Below are 16,343 nucleotides of genomic sequence, written 5' to 3'. Positions count from 1 at the left end.
CTAGGATTTAACTTTCTCTCTTAAATACAACCTATTTCAATAAAAGCGATTAGCAGGATTATCTAAGAAAAGCGTTTCTGCGTTTTACAAGTATTTGAATAGGCCGCGTCGGATTGGGTCCGAGCTAAAGCTTCCTCTTAAAGAATTTATCGAGGGATCAAATACATGAATAATAATTGCATTGTCATTGCAAAAGATGCTGCAAACGAATTCTTGAAAGCTACGCACTGTAAATACAAGTAAAGTATGTATTTTTTCATAAAATATTATACTCGTATGTGCCAAAAATTGTGCCCAACATAACTGACGTCAATGCTTCCATGTTTTTTGTCTATTTATTAAGTAAAGAAAATATCACACGAACTTTAGAACTATATGAGTTCGAAACCGGGAAAGCAGTGCATGCCGCTGATATGAAAAATTAAAAGGCAATGAACTGAACAAGTTGAGGACAAATATGTTAATGAAACTTTGTCATTCAAGAACCGTGCCTACATTCTTGTATATGTGCAGTGGCCAGTGAAAAATCTCAATGACGCTGTCGTTTGTTCCAATGTATTACGCCGGAGTAACTGTCCCTTGTCGTGTATCGTGAGTAATTGCACCGAAGTTATAGTCGCGACAGGGAGCACGTATAGAAAGCAGGAGTTCTGCAAGATATATGAGGGCAAGTCAAATGAATGAGCCAACAACGGGGTACTTTACTGCAAAGTAGTCTTCATGAGAATTTAGACATTTGTCCTATTGACTAACGAGTTGCGTGATTCCCGTCTTATAAAACTCCTTGGATTGCTGCTTCAAAAAGTCTGTATCTGGTTCCCTTGAGCTGTTTTTTCGTTTGCCCCAAAATGTAGAAGTCGCAAGGTGACAGGTCTGAGCTGTATGGCGGATGTTGCAGCGTTTCCCACTTGAACTTTGCCAGTTTTGTATTAACCACATAAGCGACGTGGGGACAGGCATTGTCGTGGAACAAGATAACCCCATTCGTCAATTTTCTACGTTGTTCGTTCTTGATTGCGACACGCTGCCGTTCTGGCGTTTCGGAAACAATTGATAGCCTCTCAAGATTTAGCAAATTCTATCAGTAATGGACCCTGTCGATCGAAAAAAAAAGTCAACAACACCATTCCAGCGGAAATGATGGCCTTTACGTTCTTTGGGCGTGATAAATTCGAATGTTTCCACTGTAAGCTTTGCCGTCGTGTTTTAGGCTCGTAGTAGTGGCACCAAGGTTCGTCCCCGATCACAGTTGCAAACAAGAAGTCGTCATGCTCATTGTGATACCCGATCAGATGAGTCAAGGCAGCGCGAAACTTCTCCGTCTTCTCGCGATGGATAAAAATCTTGGGGATCCATTGCGCACCAAAGAGCCGATAACCGAGAAGCTCATGAATTATGGCGTGAACCGAACCGTGACTGATGTTCAGATGGTCTACCAGTTCATCGATGCTTATCCTCCGTTCTTGTTTCAGCAGCTCATGAACCTTTGAAATTGTGTGGGGGGTGATTGCACGATGGTTTTGGCCCGGTCTTGGAATGTCTTTGCAACGTTGACTGCCAACGCTTCACATTGGTCAATGAAATGCAGTGTTCAACGTACACGGCAGTCATATGGTGATTATTTCTGTTTTGGAAACACCTTCAGCTGTCAAAAACTTCGCGACACCGAGCTGTTCAGCTTTTGAAGTGTCCATTATGTGACGCAACCATATTCAACCCAGTGTATGAGAGCATTAAATAACATTTATCTTCACACCTGCGTGTCACTTTTGTAAATGAGACATGCCGTTCTCCTACGCGCATGCCTCGCAGATAATGAACCGTACCATTATTGCGCGGTTAGGGTAGGCTCACTTTCATTTGACTCGCCCTCGTACATTAGAAATGCAAAGATACAATGGGATATGCAATGCGAAAATACGGCTTGATCAAGGACAAAAAAGTGTCACTGGAAACAAAGTTCACTGCATGTATACACAAAACCTCGCAACAAGATATTTAAGTATACGTATAAGTCTCCAATGAGTCTATGTATGTAAGAAGAAGTAACTGTATATAATGCGTCAAACAAGGCAAATAAAGATGTTGCACAATCATAGATTTACAGAATCCTAGATTCCGCCCCCATTCCATCCACTCCCCCCGATGTATTGCGCGCGACGGAAGGCGGCGCGCTTGCTCCCCGCTTTTCTCCTTTGCGCACACAAGACTGAGCCACCATCGTCGGCTCACCCATTCCACCTCCCCTCCTACGCTTTCACTCGCACATACAGCATGCAGCGCGTGGTCACGATGTTATCACCCTTGGACTTTATACGAAACATCAGGGCGATGGCAGGAATGCGCCTGGAGTGTCCATATAATTGCTTTCGCAATAATATAATAAACGTATCCGGCAACTGAAGCGTCCCGCTGCCTGCTTTGTCATTGGACCTCGCTGCCTGCTTTGTCAACTCGTCTGCTAGTGTGTTGATTTGGCTTCTCTCGTTGTATGTTCCGATGTAAGACTTTAGAAAAGTCAATATAGACCTTTGGCGTCAAAGGTTTATAACAACATTAAACCCACACAGTTCCGCAATCGAAGATCTAAAGCATACTTTGGAAATGTCAATGCACCTCTCACATGAAGAGCTTATGAGATTTATACCCATAAAGTTTCGCATTTGATATCCATGCGCTCCATAGATTCCGTGGCCTCAGTGAGATGCCGCGGCGAGCCCGCTCACCATCAAAGCGCCCTTGAAACTTTGTGCTCGGATGGGACTGCTTGGCGTTATGTGACTCCCGGTGTATGGGCGTTGCCACGAAATCCAGCCCGAGTTTGCAATCTTCGCGGTTAAATGTCTTTTCGAGGGTCAAAAAGACATTCTAGACAAAATCCAGAGTGATTTCCGGCGCCGGGGGTCGCTTTGGTCGGCGGTGCATGGACAGCACGAAAAAATTTCGGGGGGGGCTGAAGCCCCATAAGCCCCCCCCCCCTGGCTACGCCCCTGGTTGTGTTGACTGTTTTTTGTCCTGATTTTGACATTTGCATTATGACCACTGAAATTGCTGACTTGAAGCGCGAATTTCGCAAAGAATTAAGAGAGCTGAAGAACAGCATGGACTTTATAAACAAAGAATTCGAGGCTCTAAAGAAAGAATGCAGTAAAGTAAAAAACGAGAATGTGGCACTGAAAGAAACACAACAGGTGCTAGCGCAAGAAATTGAGGCGCTGAAAAAGAAAGTGCAGGAAAGCGCCGTGAAAATCATTGCACAAGATCAGTATTCTAGAAATAAAAATATTGAAGTGAAAGGAATTCCGCAGGAGAGGTCCGAGAGCCTCGTAAGCATACTTGGAAAAGTTGGCGATGTCCTCGGGGAGACCATAAAACAAGAGGACATTGAAGTCTGCCACCGAATTCCGGCGCGCAATTCCGACTCTGATCCCAACATAGTGGTGGTTTTCCAGAGCAGGGCTAAACGCGATGTAGTCCTTAATAAAGCCAGGAAGCACAGGCTCACTACGAATGATATCGGGTTTCCTGATAACCAGTCTGTTTACATAAATGAGCACCTCTGCCCTCAGCTCAAGAAGCTGCTAGGCATGACCATTGCTAAGAAAAAAGAAGTAAACTAGCGTTTCGCATGGGCTAGGAACGGAAGGATTTTCGCACGTCAAACAGACACATCTCCTGTTCTGCGTATTTCGTCTGAATCAGACTTGGACAAAATGCAACGTGCCACCATTATTAGCTAAACGCGATTTTGTTATTAGTTCGCGCTAATCTTATCTGTTTATAAATGGATACACCTGCTGACATTGTAGTGCCGCACGACTGCAACTACTTGAAATTTTTGCACTTGAATGCGCAATCTGCTAAGAACAAGTGCGATGAGTTTTCCATGTTTTTAAGCAAATTTTCTTTTCAATTTAATGTGATAATGGTTACTGAGACTTGGTACCAGCAACAGAGTGATGTTCTTCACCTACCTGGATATCAATCTTTTTTCTTAAACAGGCCTTCCCGTCGCGGAGGCGGCGTGCTGCAGTTAGTATCGAATGAGTTTTCTTGCACCTTGATCCCTGAGTTTTCTACTATAACGCCTGATTATGAAGTTTTAAGCTTACAGTACAAAAAATACGTTTTTGTGGTTGTATATCGCCCACCTGATGGAAAGATCGATAACTTTATTACCTTCTTTGAAAGGATTCTCAGCTTCGTGTGTCTAAACGACATGAACCTTTTCGTGGGCGGGGATTTCAATGTTAATCTTTTGCAAAGTACTTCGCAATCCCAAGAACTACAACTACTCCTCCACTCCTTTTATTGCAGGAATGTTATTACAGAGCCTACGCGTGTAAGTCATACATCTCAAACACTACTCGATCTATTCATCACTAACTGTTCTGAAGATACCACCAAATCAGGAGTGATTGTAGCTGATATGAGCGATCATTTGCCGATATACATGTTCTGCAGGCTTCATCAGGTTTCAAAACCAGTGCGTCAGTCCCAGTCATTTGTTTTCCAGGAAATTAATTACAAAACACTAAACACTTTCCGGCAAAAAGTTAATATTGATTGGACTTCGGTGCTTGTATGTCAGGACGCTGATGATGCATATGATAAACTCATGCGCTCCCTTAAGGAAGCGTATGACAACTCCTTTAAATATATAAGAGTAAAGAAGTCAACTAGAAAACGGAAACCGTGGCTTAATGACGCATGCCTTAGGATGATCCTTGAGAAGGATTCACTGTATCATAAGTTTGTCAGAACAAGAAACCCTGATGATCTTGCAAGCTTTAAGAAATATCGGAACTATGTTACGAAATTTACACGAAATGCAAAAAAACTGTATTACGAGAACCTATTTCAAGAGGTGAGTAATCAGAGCAGTCTATTATGGCGCGAAATTAAAAAGCTTTTGCATTCCGATGTCCTCAGTAGTGTTGACTTTGAACTTGTAGTTGAAGATAGAACGCTAAGAGGCAAAGAATTAGCAAATATGTTTAATGATTACTTCACAAGTCTGGAAAAAAGTACTCACGACATAGCAGTAACCAAGTATTTGGGCAAACGGAACGCACATACAGCTTTCCTTAAACCTACAGATCCATATGAAGTTTATGCAATTTTCATGTCACTAAAAAATAGTAAATCCCGCGATGTGAACGGATTTCAAATAAGACCTATTAAGTTTGTGCTTGATCTCTTGCTCCCAGTACTTACTCATATTTTTAACCTATCGCTGTCAACTGGAATTTTTCCTAGAAAAATGCAACACGCGAAAGTTACAGTCCTATTTAAATCCGGTGACAAAAATAAGCTGTCAAATTACAGGCCAGTATCAGTACTGCCTGTCCTATCCAAGGGACTAGAAAAAGTTATTTGTAAAAGACTAAAGTCATTTTGTGATAAACATTCCATCATATCAAATAAACAATTTGGGTTCCGTGTGGGAATGTCAACTGAATTGGCTCTGCTAACCCAAAAAGAGTTCATTTTAAATGGTTTTGAGCATAAAGAACTAACGCTAGGAATTTTCGTAGGCTACTCTAAAGCATTTGATAGGCTAAATCATAAGACTTTTCTTACTAAACTAGAACATTATGGGTTTCGGGGCATTTCTCTCAAACTCTTACAATCGTATCTTAATCACAGAAAAAACTAGTTTCGATTTCATCAGAAGATTCACGTCTCCGGGAAATTACACAGGGCGTTCCCCAAGGAAGTATACTAGGGCCAGTATTGTTTAATATATATGTTAACGACATTGTCAACATTTCTAATGACGCTAACTTCATCATTTATGCAGACGACACCAGCCTATTCTTTCAGTCTCGCAATATCAGCGATCTCTCGTTGTTGGCAAATACCACACTAGAACAATTGGCCGAATGGAGCAAGGTTAACGCTCTCAAATTAAATACAACAAAAACAAAAGCTGTTATTTTTGCACCTCCACAAAAACATCTGAGTGAAGACATACTGTTGCAGGTTGGCTCTGAAATAATTGAAGTTGTTCCTAACGTTAAAACTTTGGGTGTTATATTTAATCAAAAACTAACGTGGAATGAACATGTGGAACTTATTGCATCCCGTTTAGCCAAAGCTTGCGGCGTGCTTTGTAGACTCCGTGAGACGATACCATCTAAAGTTAAGCTGATCCTTTATAACGCACTATTCTCATCTCATTTAATGTATTGCCACCTTGTGTGGGGTACCACGTCAAAAGAAAATATCAATAAATTATTACTACTCCAAAAAAAGGCTGTTCGTCATATCGCAAACGCGCCATTCAACGCACATACATCTGAATTATTTTCAAAGTATAATATCATTTGTCTAGTAAGTTTATATAACGTTAACCTTGCCCTAAAATACCAGAGCTACTTTAAGTATAATAACGAAGCGTTCTTGCGGTTGTGCAACCTAATAGAACCAATAGACATATCGTATAACATTAGGGAAAGAAAGAGATGGCAGCTACCACTCTCTCGTACTAATTATGGATCACATCGGCTATCCAGTCGCATCCCATCCTTATTAAATAAACTTCATAACGGTATAGAGATAACTGACACTACTAGGAAAACATTACGAGACTTCCTAATTCAAACTGAGTAATTATTTTTTTTAACGTTACTTTGGCTAGGGGAAGTCACTACTTGCCTCCTTTAAACTAAGTAGTTTTCATTTTGATGGCATTTTCGCATATAGGATGTAACCTTCAAGAAATTTATACGCACATCTTCATTTGCTATCTATGTTTCTGCATGTCAAGAAAACGTTCTATGATGAGTTTTACAGCAGTTGAAAATAATTATGTATTTCTGTTGTATACTGTATATTCATATATGTCATTTGTACTGTATCATCTTGTATCACTGATTGTACATTTCGCCTCACACGTTTTTCACTTATACATTTGTGCATTGCACACACTAATGTGAACAAACATTATTCTGACCCCGTTGTCATGGGTAGGGGCAAGAACCTTGTCAAGCTGCAAAAAAGCAGCTTTTAGTTCTTGTCCTAGTGTTCATTTTTTGTAAATGAATGAATGCTAAATAAAGATTGATTGATTGATTGACTCGAAAGGAAAACAAAGCACTCAACAATGGGAGTCGAACACGGTGAAACAAACGGACACGAATAAATGAACGTTTTAGGTTCAGACAATGAGCTGGAAGTGATTTTTCTCGACAATCATTCGCTACACCAGACAGACCCTGCCCGCCGGTGGGGAATTGGACACGTCACGCTCGGAACTTCAGTTAGTATCTCGTCATGTCCCCAGCGGCAGCGATGACAGCGCTCATCCTGGAAGGCAGTGAAGTGTAGAATGACTTGATCAGGGATGGGTTCATTCGCTGCACGTCTCAGTCGCTGACGATGGTGGATCGAAGCCTATCCTCGGGCGACTGATAGAGGGGATGTTGCGCCAGCGATACTTTCAACGAGCCCCGGACATTTTAAATGATGTTGGCGCCCGGGGATTGAGGCGGCCGCTCCAAGAGAGTGACTGCGCGCTCTTCTAGCAGTTCTTGCACAGCACGAGCAGTGTGAATCGGCGTCCTGTCGCGTTAGAATATATAGTCGCCTTCCAGAAACGGGCCGTCAAGAATGTATGGAATCAGTACGTCGTCTATGACTGCCATGCAGCGATGAACTTACATTCGAGGTGTATCAGTGGGCGTCGCGCAACGCTTAGCAAAGAATACCGGCTCATTTCACGCAGTAACGATGTGATCGGCGCCCTGCACCTGACAGTAGAACGTTTCTCGACAATGCGGCCAGCGCGCGCCGCCGTAGCAGACGACGCCGTTCAAGATCCCGCCCCTCGAGCATCTGCGCGAGCTCATAGAGAAAGAAATTTCAACAAGAGCGGACACTCCCATAGAGCCCAGCGGCCGAATTGACTGTAGCACTCCAAGCGGATGTTGTTGACTCGTTCCGGTTTTGGGCGCGCGCGCGTTTTGAAAACCAGTTGGTACACGCCGCGCCGGCTCCGCTGCTCGGCACGGCATTCATTTTTTTTTTCCGCTTCTGCTGAACCTCGCGTGGCCTTCGCGTGGAATCGTTTTAAGTAGAAACGATTGCGATTGACCTTTACAAGACTGCGCCGAATCTGTGAGGTGCAATTTCATAAAGAAAACGAAAGACGTCTTCTGAAATGATGGAATGTTTATTTTGCTCTATATAAATGCTCGTTCCGGGCTTCTTCTGCATTCATCCAAAGTTGTGGCACCAGGTAAGCAGCAGTCATTTCCGTACGATGCTCCACCGGATGTCATCAGCTGAAAGAAAGTAAATTACAAGCATGTATGATTTCCGTATATTGACCTAACAGGAGTATTGCGTGTAGACGCGAAAGGTGCGTAAGTGGTGAATGAGCGGCATTACAGATAAATTCACTTTTACGTACATTTCGCAGCAAAGACTCCTCCGAAACAATGCCATAAAATCTGAACATGCGATTTTCAAGCACCCCTCCTTTTCCCGGGCATTATTTCCTGCACTTTAAGTGCACAAATACACGGGTGACTGCGCGTTTCCAAAACAACTTGGCCTCGGCCGACACGATGGTACGCCAAGTACACAAAGGAAGCTACAACACAGGCTAGGCCAGACCATGTTGCACGCTCGCAGAATGCCTTCTAGTCGCACTCGAGACATATTCGTGGGTGCAAAGCCTGTTGTCAGTCGCTCAGAATACATAAATGTCATGTTCTTGAGCTCCTCCGTGTTATCTTTTACGCGTCCTGCCGGCGCATGCAACACTCCCGTGTTATCACTCTCGGCAATCGCTCGTCGCGTTTTCGAGAAGCGTGAGTACCGCAGTAATGTATATGTTGTTGCAGGGCTACAAAATGCGTCACAAACTTGTCCCACTAAAATTCAGTACACGCAAAACTAACTCACTGTGGCCGCGGCCGTGGCTTGCTTTTTTAGCTAACAGCTTCACAACCCCAGGCGCGGCGAGCAAGCCTCAAGGTATCCCAAAAAGTTACCAAATAAATTACAATACTTTTTTTCGGGTCAGAGAATGCGTCACGAACTTCTACCGGTAAGATTCAGTACACGCGAAACTGCATGCGGCACACAACCGAGCTGCTTTTCGCTAACTGCGTCAATAAGCCGGGCGCGGCAACCGTGCTTCTAAACTACCCGAAATATAACGACGTTAGTTACAATAATGTTGGGGGCCACAGAATGCGCGAAAACTTGTCTGTCTCAGGCGCTACGACGTAGTGCACGCATGCACACGCGCAAATGCGTCACACGGCCGAGCCGGTTTTCGCTTACTGCGTCAATAAGCCGGGCGCGGCAAGCGTACCCAAATACTACCGAAATAAGTTACAGTAATGTTGCGGCTCATAGAAAGCGTCGCAAACATCTCCCAGGACGAGGCATTAACTCAAATTAACTGCGCCAGGACGGCGGTGCTGTTTTTCGCTAACTGCGCCACTCGAACTAAGCCTAAATGTGATTAAAATGCACCGCACACTGTCAAACACAATTTCTCACCTTGCTGTAGTCCAGTAGTGCAGTGGTGCCGTATGGGCTATATCCAAAACAGACGGGTCGCCGAGCACGCGAGCTTCGCACGTACGGTCGAGCGCGATTTGAAGGTTATCGCGCGAGCGTCAACCAGCCCAGCACTCCAGGCACCTGGCGGCCGGTTTCGGGACAGGAAAAATGATTTCGCACTCTTCTCTCCCTCGTTCGCTGTTACATACAACAACCATCACCCCGCGACAAACTCACCACCCTTTCTCTATATTCTACGCTTTCCATTTGTTGCGATAAAGTGTGGACTTGGTTACCTCGTATCTTCGCGGTCTTAAGCTAATGTTCTTGGTCACCCATTCTTCCTGGCTCAGCAGCAATGACGTTACATAGGTTAGATACAGCTTCGTAACGTCCAATTTCAGATAATACCGAAGAATACGTCGTGCGCACTGCGATCACTGCCTGTTCGCAGAACCAAAAAAAAAGAAAAAGAAAGAAACTGATAGCCCAGCAGGGAGTGACGGCTGCTGAAGGAACAGCAAAAAGAGTGAGGGAAGCAGGCCTGATACCTAAAGCCCCTCAATCTCCCAAAGTAGCGCCATTCACTTCCCTCCTCCTCCGCTCGGCGCGGCCTCGACGGTGGCGCCGCTGGTGGTGGGCCTGCCGTAGCAGACGACGGCTAACACGCTACGGGAGGAAATCCGCGGAAAAGTTCGTTCGAGACCTGCGGAGCAGTTTTTTCAATCTAGATCTTGCTTTGTCAGTCGGTAACTGGCCTTAAGAATGTCGTGTCGGATTTGCGGAAGAAATAGAGAAAAGCACTATTATTCAAGGCGTATTTAAGGCGTAAAGCGCGCGCACGTTGAAAGTTCGTGTTGCTGAAACACGACACAAGCACGCGGTGTGCTCAGACACGCGAGTAATTACCAGAGTTTCAGGTTTTGACAGCGCGAAAGTATGTGCACGTGGTTTCGTAGGTTAATTTACGTACCTGCAGGATGCTTTTGTTCGGCCGGCGCGTGAGAGATTCCGACTGTCTGCGGTCAGCAATGCCTGGCAGCAGGGCCGTTTCTGTTCCGCGCCTTTTACAGATGTACGTAGCTCATGCACAGGTTGTGGTGGCCATGAGCAACGTTTTCACACATAGGCGGTATAGATAATTTTAACAACGTACCAGCATATGAAATCGTTATTTATTTATTACAGTGCAAATGGTTAGAATTTGATAGAAAAGAAAGAAGGAACTTGATGGGACAACTGGAAAGAGGTTCAGAAAATAATTATCCCCCTCCCTCATTGGCACCAGCAACACTTTTGTTGAAGTGCTAATTTTATCTCTGTATACTACGTGCGTCTGTATTCTTTTGCGTTGTAAGTTTTCACAAGGAAGCAGTGTTGCGTTAACTGGAACAGTCAAGGCACACAAGACAGAAGAAAAGTTGATTCTTGGGTTTTACATCCCAACACCACGATCTCATAAGGCACGCCATAATGGGGGCTCTGGATTAATTTTTTTTTTTTTGCAGCTGGGGTTCTTTAACGCACCCCCAATGCATTGGACACGGGCCCGTTTTGACACGGGCGTCAAAAGAAGAGGTTGGAGGAGCCGTGTCACTTCACAAAGCCGCGCGTTCTTTGCCACTTGCTCGAAGTCAGCCCGCCCGATCTTGTGAATCCACACTTTTCTTCGTTTTGCGTTGCGCCCGGCGGATGGTAAAACAAAAAGCTTTTTGCCGTCACTGGGTCTGTTGTGGCAACCGTAGGCGCAGCAGCACGGCATCGCAATTAAGCACTCGGCCCTAACACATTGTATAAAACTACCGCGCTCCTTCAAACCGCCTGCCGTACTTCGTCGCGCAGGCCCAAAAATGGGGGTCGCAGGCCCAAGATTGGGGGTCGCAGCGCGCTGGAAAGAAAAGATATACAAAAGCGCGGCGCCTGCTCTGCGCCGGAAAGAAAAAAATATACAAAAGCGCGGGGCCCGCTTTCACGTGACACACATTGGCCAATGGGGGAGCGGAGGAGGCTGGGGCGACAGGAGGAGTGGCGGAAAGATCTAAGAATGGCGCTACTTTTGGAAAATTGAGGGGCTTTACTGATACCTCCCTCGCCTCGGCAGAGAATTCTGGGCCATGGCGCTGTTCGCGTTCCCGGTCGACGCTCGCGCGATAACCTTCAAATCGCGCTCGACTGTACGACCGTCCTCGCTCACTCCTGCGGCTTGTCTGGCGCATGAAGTAGGCACGCGCGTCTGGCGTGCCGCTAGCTTGTTGCTAGGCAACGCAACAAAAAGTTGCAAAGTATAAGTTCATTTACACGCAAAACGTTTTCACTTTTAGTGGGAAGGAATAAAAAAAAATAAAACGTTGTCTGGAAGTTTATTTCACATTCTTTTTTTCTGATGCTCGCGTCAACTAACGGACGTTGTTGAAACTAGGCGTGACGTGTTTCCTGTTGCCAGTTTTTGAAGAGTGTCCCCTCTTGTGTCCTTTCTTCTCTATGGCGTACGAGCCGTGCCGCACTGTCTGCGCATGCGCGAGCTCGTCCGCAAGCGTACCTGGCCGATCGTGCGTCCGTCGGTGAGCCCCTCGTGTGATCCGACCAACGAATACCCGCAGCGTGCACAGATCATCCTTATGGCGGATTTCACTTTCAAGCTATCATTCAGCTCAGCAGTGCCTTGAAGAATGCGGGCCTGGCGTGCGTCGCTTATGGCGGTGGTGCGTCGGCAACAGCTTCGCAGTAGATCCACTTTCACAAGATGCAATTCAGGCGGATTTTTTAAACTTTGCTACCACTGCGTGTGCATAAGTGAGCCAAGCCATTTGTGTTTGCATGTTCCGCTAATCCATCAATCTTTGCCACTTCGTACCTCGCCTAATTAGCTCCGCCTTTCGTTCACCTATAGTCAATCTCCTGCACGCCTCGCATACAGAATTGTCAACAACATGTGGCTGCTCGAAATCTCATAGATGCGTTTAGATCAAGGCGTACATGCTAATAGTTATGTCATTCAGCTGCGTTTGAATTTCCTGCAATCTTTCCCGCTTGCGGCCACCCTGCATGTTTAGGTAACAAAATTTGGCGTCTCTATTCTTGTCCTTTGTGGGTCTTAATTCGTTGTGGTCTAATTCAGCGCTTCGCTGGTGTGCTCTACGTTCAACACCTAATCTTCCTTTCTGATTGCCTGGGGACCGCCTCCACTTGGATCGCAGCGCCTCCACACCACTTTTCGTCGTCGGGTGCTTGACTCCTGCGCCAGCCCGACCGCTCGCCCAACTCAACATTATTGTAGCACACTTCAATTTACACCATCTACGTCATTAAACTCTCGCTGTTTTTGTGAGTCCACTTCAGCCTGCTCGTGTACTTTCCTCGGCACCAGACCGCACTACCACAAATAGTGCGTCAAGAAAGACCATGCATGTCAAGCTCCATGTCACGGTTGATCCCTGAAAACGTCAACATAAATGATGGCGCATAGTTAAAAATTAAATTCCTGGGTTTTACGTGCCGAAACCACGATGTGATTATGAGGCACGCAGTAGTGGGGGACTCCGGACTAATTTGGGCCCACTGGGGTTCTTAAACATGCACCCAATGCACGGTTCGTTTTTGAAATACTCCCTCATCGAAACGCGGCCGGTATTCGATCCCGCGGCCTCGTGCTTAGCCGCGCAACGCCAAATCTAACCACGGTGGCTTTTGGAGGCTAGTCCTTTACTCATGAATGCCTTTACGATAATTTCCCTCTGTGTCAGGAGCGCTGCACGAGCATGGGCCCGAGAGCCCAGACTGAGCAAGGTGCGTGGTCCCGGGCTCAGCCTTGAAGCCTGTTCACCGGTGGGTGGCTTTTCGAGCGCGGGCCTCCCGCATCGGCCCAAGGCTATCTGTGCGGAGCTACAATGTCTGAAAAACTGACTCTTATAAAATTACCTTAGCAAACAAAATAAACAACGGTTCAACGTAATAGTTTTGCGGCAACCTGCAAGGCGGAGAGATGGAATGATGGATGTTATGAGCGTCCCCTTTGGAACGGCGCGGTGGGTTGCGCCACCAAGCTCTTGCTATTATACTGTCTAATGTCCTACCTAGGTTAAAAAGGAAATAAATGAAAAAAACAATATGAACTCCCACAACCAAATTTTCTGATCCCCTATTGCGAACTGTGCTTTAGTACGTCTCCGTTCTCTGTCGTTTCCCTACTTTTCTTCCATCAAACCTCCAATCGCCTCTTACTAATCCCTATTGTGGACATGTTTACTTTTCCACTGCTCTTGCTGAACCCAAGGGCTTTAAGGAGGTCAGTGGTGTCTAAATCGACCACGAGAGATGGATAGATGGAAGATAGGAGCGTACCCTTTGAAACGGGGTGATGGCAGTTGCCACCATGCTCAGCTTTTTATTTTTGTTTAGAACTGTGTTGTAAGTTATTAAAATTCGCCACTTTCTTTAAATGCATCTTCCTACACTTTATACCTGATGTCACATCTCTGCGTTTGAGCCACCAATCTTCCACTCGCTTTTTGCTAATTTCCACCGCATATTTATTTACATGACTATTGTTATTTCTGAACCCTAGGGCCTCAGGAAGCGTGACTGTGGCAGCATCGACATCGGGATAGATACCATCACATTTTAGTGTGAGGTGTTCTATTGTTTCTACAGATTTACCACACACAGTGCATGTGTTTTCTTCTTCGTTAAATTTCTTTTTATAGCTCCACTTTCTAAGACATCCTGACCTAGCTTCAAAGAGAAGGGCACTGCCTCTTGAGTTATCATAAAACGCTTCCTTCCTGATCTGCTGTTTCCAGTCTCGATATAGTTCAACACTATGCTTCTTTTCCATTGAATTTATCCAATTTTTACCATCCGCGTTTTTAACCTGTCGTTTAATGCTCTGTCTTTCTTCGTCCTCGTGTCTGGCATACTTACTGGTTAGCTTCCTAGTTCTTTTCCGCCATTGTGAGTCAAGGCTCTTTCTGTATAGGTGTTTAAATACCTTAGCTGCCCACCTGTTTTTGTCCAATTTCCTCAGACGTTTCTCCTATAGGATTTAACTCCCAGCTTCCCGTGCTTCGAACGATGTCCAGCCCATATCCTCCTGTACTACTTCGTTTGTGGTTTTCCCGTGGGCACCGTAGTGCTAATCTTCCCACAGCTCTCTGATTTATTTCTAGTCTCGACTGAACCTCTGTCCTCAAACACAGGACCGCATTCCCGAAAGTAAGCACCGGCACCATTACTCCCTTCCAAATGCCTCTCAGTACCTCATACCTGTTGTAACCCCACAATGCCCTATGTTTCATTATCCTGGCATCTCTTCGCCCTTTTGCTATGAGAGACTGTTCGTGCTTTTCCGTGTACATCTGCCCTTTGCTTATCTATACCCCGAGACATTTGTATTCGGCCACTCGGGGTATTTCGTGGCCTTGTATTGTAAGCTCCTGATCAGTTGTATCGTTGAAAAACATCCCACCGGACTTAGCTGCACTGAAACTGAAACCTAAACTGTCTCCTTCGTCCCCACAGTAATTAACCAGAGTTTGCAAATCTTCCTGGCTATCTGCTAACAGTACAATATCGTCCGCATACATTAAACCCGGTAGTCGTTGCTCAACAACCTTTCCGCCTAATCTGTACGACAGATTATACCCTAGATGGCTTCGTTGTAACCTTCTTTCCGTACTTGTCATATAAAGCATGAATAGCAGCGGTGATAGAGGACAACCTTGCCTTAATCCTTTGTGTTCCTCGACAGTTGTCGTACTCTTAATTCCTTCCCATGTTATTTCAACATTATTTTCTCGATATATTTCATGTAGAAAATCAATTACCTCATGACGGATACCTTCATCTTTTAATATGTTCCACAGGAGTTCCCTGTTCACGTTGTCGTATGCACCGCTTATGTCCAGGGAGGCTAAATACAGAGGTTATTTTCCGCCTTAGCTATTTCTATGCACTGGGTAAGCTCGAACAGGCTATCATCTAAGCGCCTACCACTTCTGAACCCGTTCTGAAGTTCTCCGAGCATTCGATTACTTTCTGCCCATGACTGCATTTTTATTTTCACCGCCTGCATCGCCAGCCTATACATAACTGACGTTATCGTAATTTGTCGGAAGGATTTTATGTTCTTCTTATCACCTCTCCCTTTATAAATCAAATTCATTTTACTCTGTTTCCAGCTGTGCGGAATTTGCTTATTTGTTATGACTGCATCCAATGCTTTTATCAGCGTTTCCTTGCTTCTTGGGCCAAGTTCATTAATTAACTTGATTGGAATTTCGTCTATCCCCGCGGACGTGCATTTTGGAACATTTGCTTCCGCCTTTTTCCAGTTAAGATTGGTCAGTTCTAAGCTGTTTTCTATTATGCTATTCTGTGTTGCTCCCTCATTTGGGGCGATTACCCTATCGTCTTTCCTAAATGACTCTGCTATAACTGAACCAATGTAGTTGACAGCGTCATCTCCCTCTAAACATTTTTCGTCGGCATCGTGAATATGTTCCTGCTTTCTGTGATTCGCTTTACCCAGCCAGCTTATATGGTTCCAGAATTTTCTTGATCCCCCTTTATTAGTTCCATCGCGAACTTCAGCCAGTCAGCGATCAGAGGACTGCTTTATTTTAGCCTGGACGAGGACCTGCACTTGTTGCTTCTTTTGTCGATAAGATTCCCACTTTTGGCCTATTTCCTCTTCAGATAACTGCGCCCTCTTTGCTTCTCTTTGTTCCCGTGATGCCAACAGTCGTTGTTCGATGGCCTCTCTAATTTCCTTATTCCACCAACTCCGTGGCTTCCTCTTTCCTCTCCAGCGGTTTACTCATTTT

At 45.1% G+C, this 16,343-nt stretch overlaps 1 protein-coding gene and 1 long non-coding RNA gene across 2 annotated transcripts in view; one reads left to right on the top strand and one right to left on the bottom strand.

Annotated features, from left to right (window-relative positions):
- LOC139054413 (coiled-coil domain-containing protein 125-like) overlaps window positions 1-16,343 on the top strand; it is a 158,378-nt gene that overhangs the window by 39,639 nt on the left and 102,396 nt on the right. The window lies entirely within an intron of this gene.
- LOC139054415 (uncharacterized) lies at window positions 8,170-11,657 on the bottom strand. Its single transcript, XR_011511193.1, has 3 exons — window positions 11,607-11,657; window positions 9,520-10,073; window positions 8,170-8,288 (listed from the first exon to the last, which is right to left on the bottom strand). It is a non-coding gene; the product is annotated as an uncharacterized lncRNA (long non-coding RNA).

Source organism: Dermacentor albipictus, chromosome 1 (genome assembly GCF_038994185.2).
Source record: "Dermacentor albipictus isolate Rhodes 1998 colony chromosome 1, USDA_Dalb.pri_finalv2, whole genome shotgun sequence".
NCBI lineage: Eukaryota > Metazoa > Arthropoda > Arachnida > Ixodida > Ixodidae > Dermacentor > Dermacentor albipictus.
This window is presented reverse-complemented; position numbering and strand designations above follow the sequence as displayed.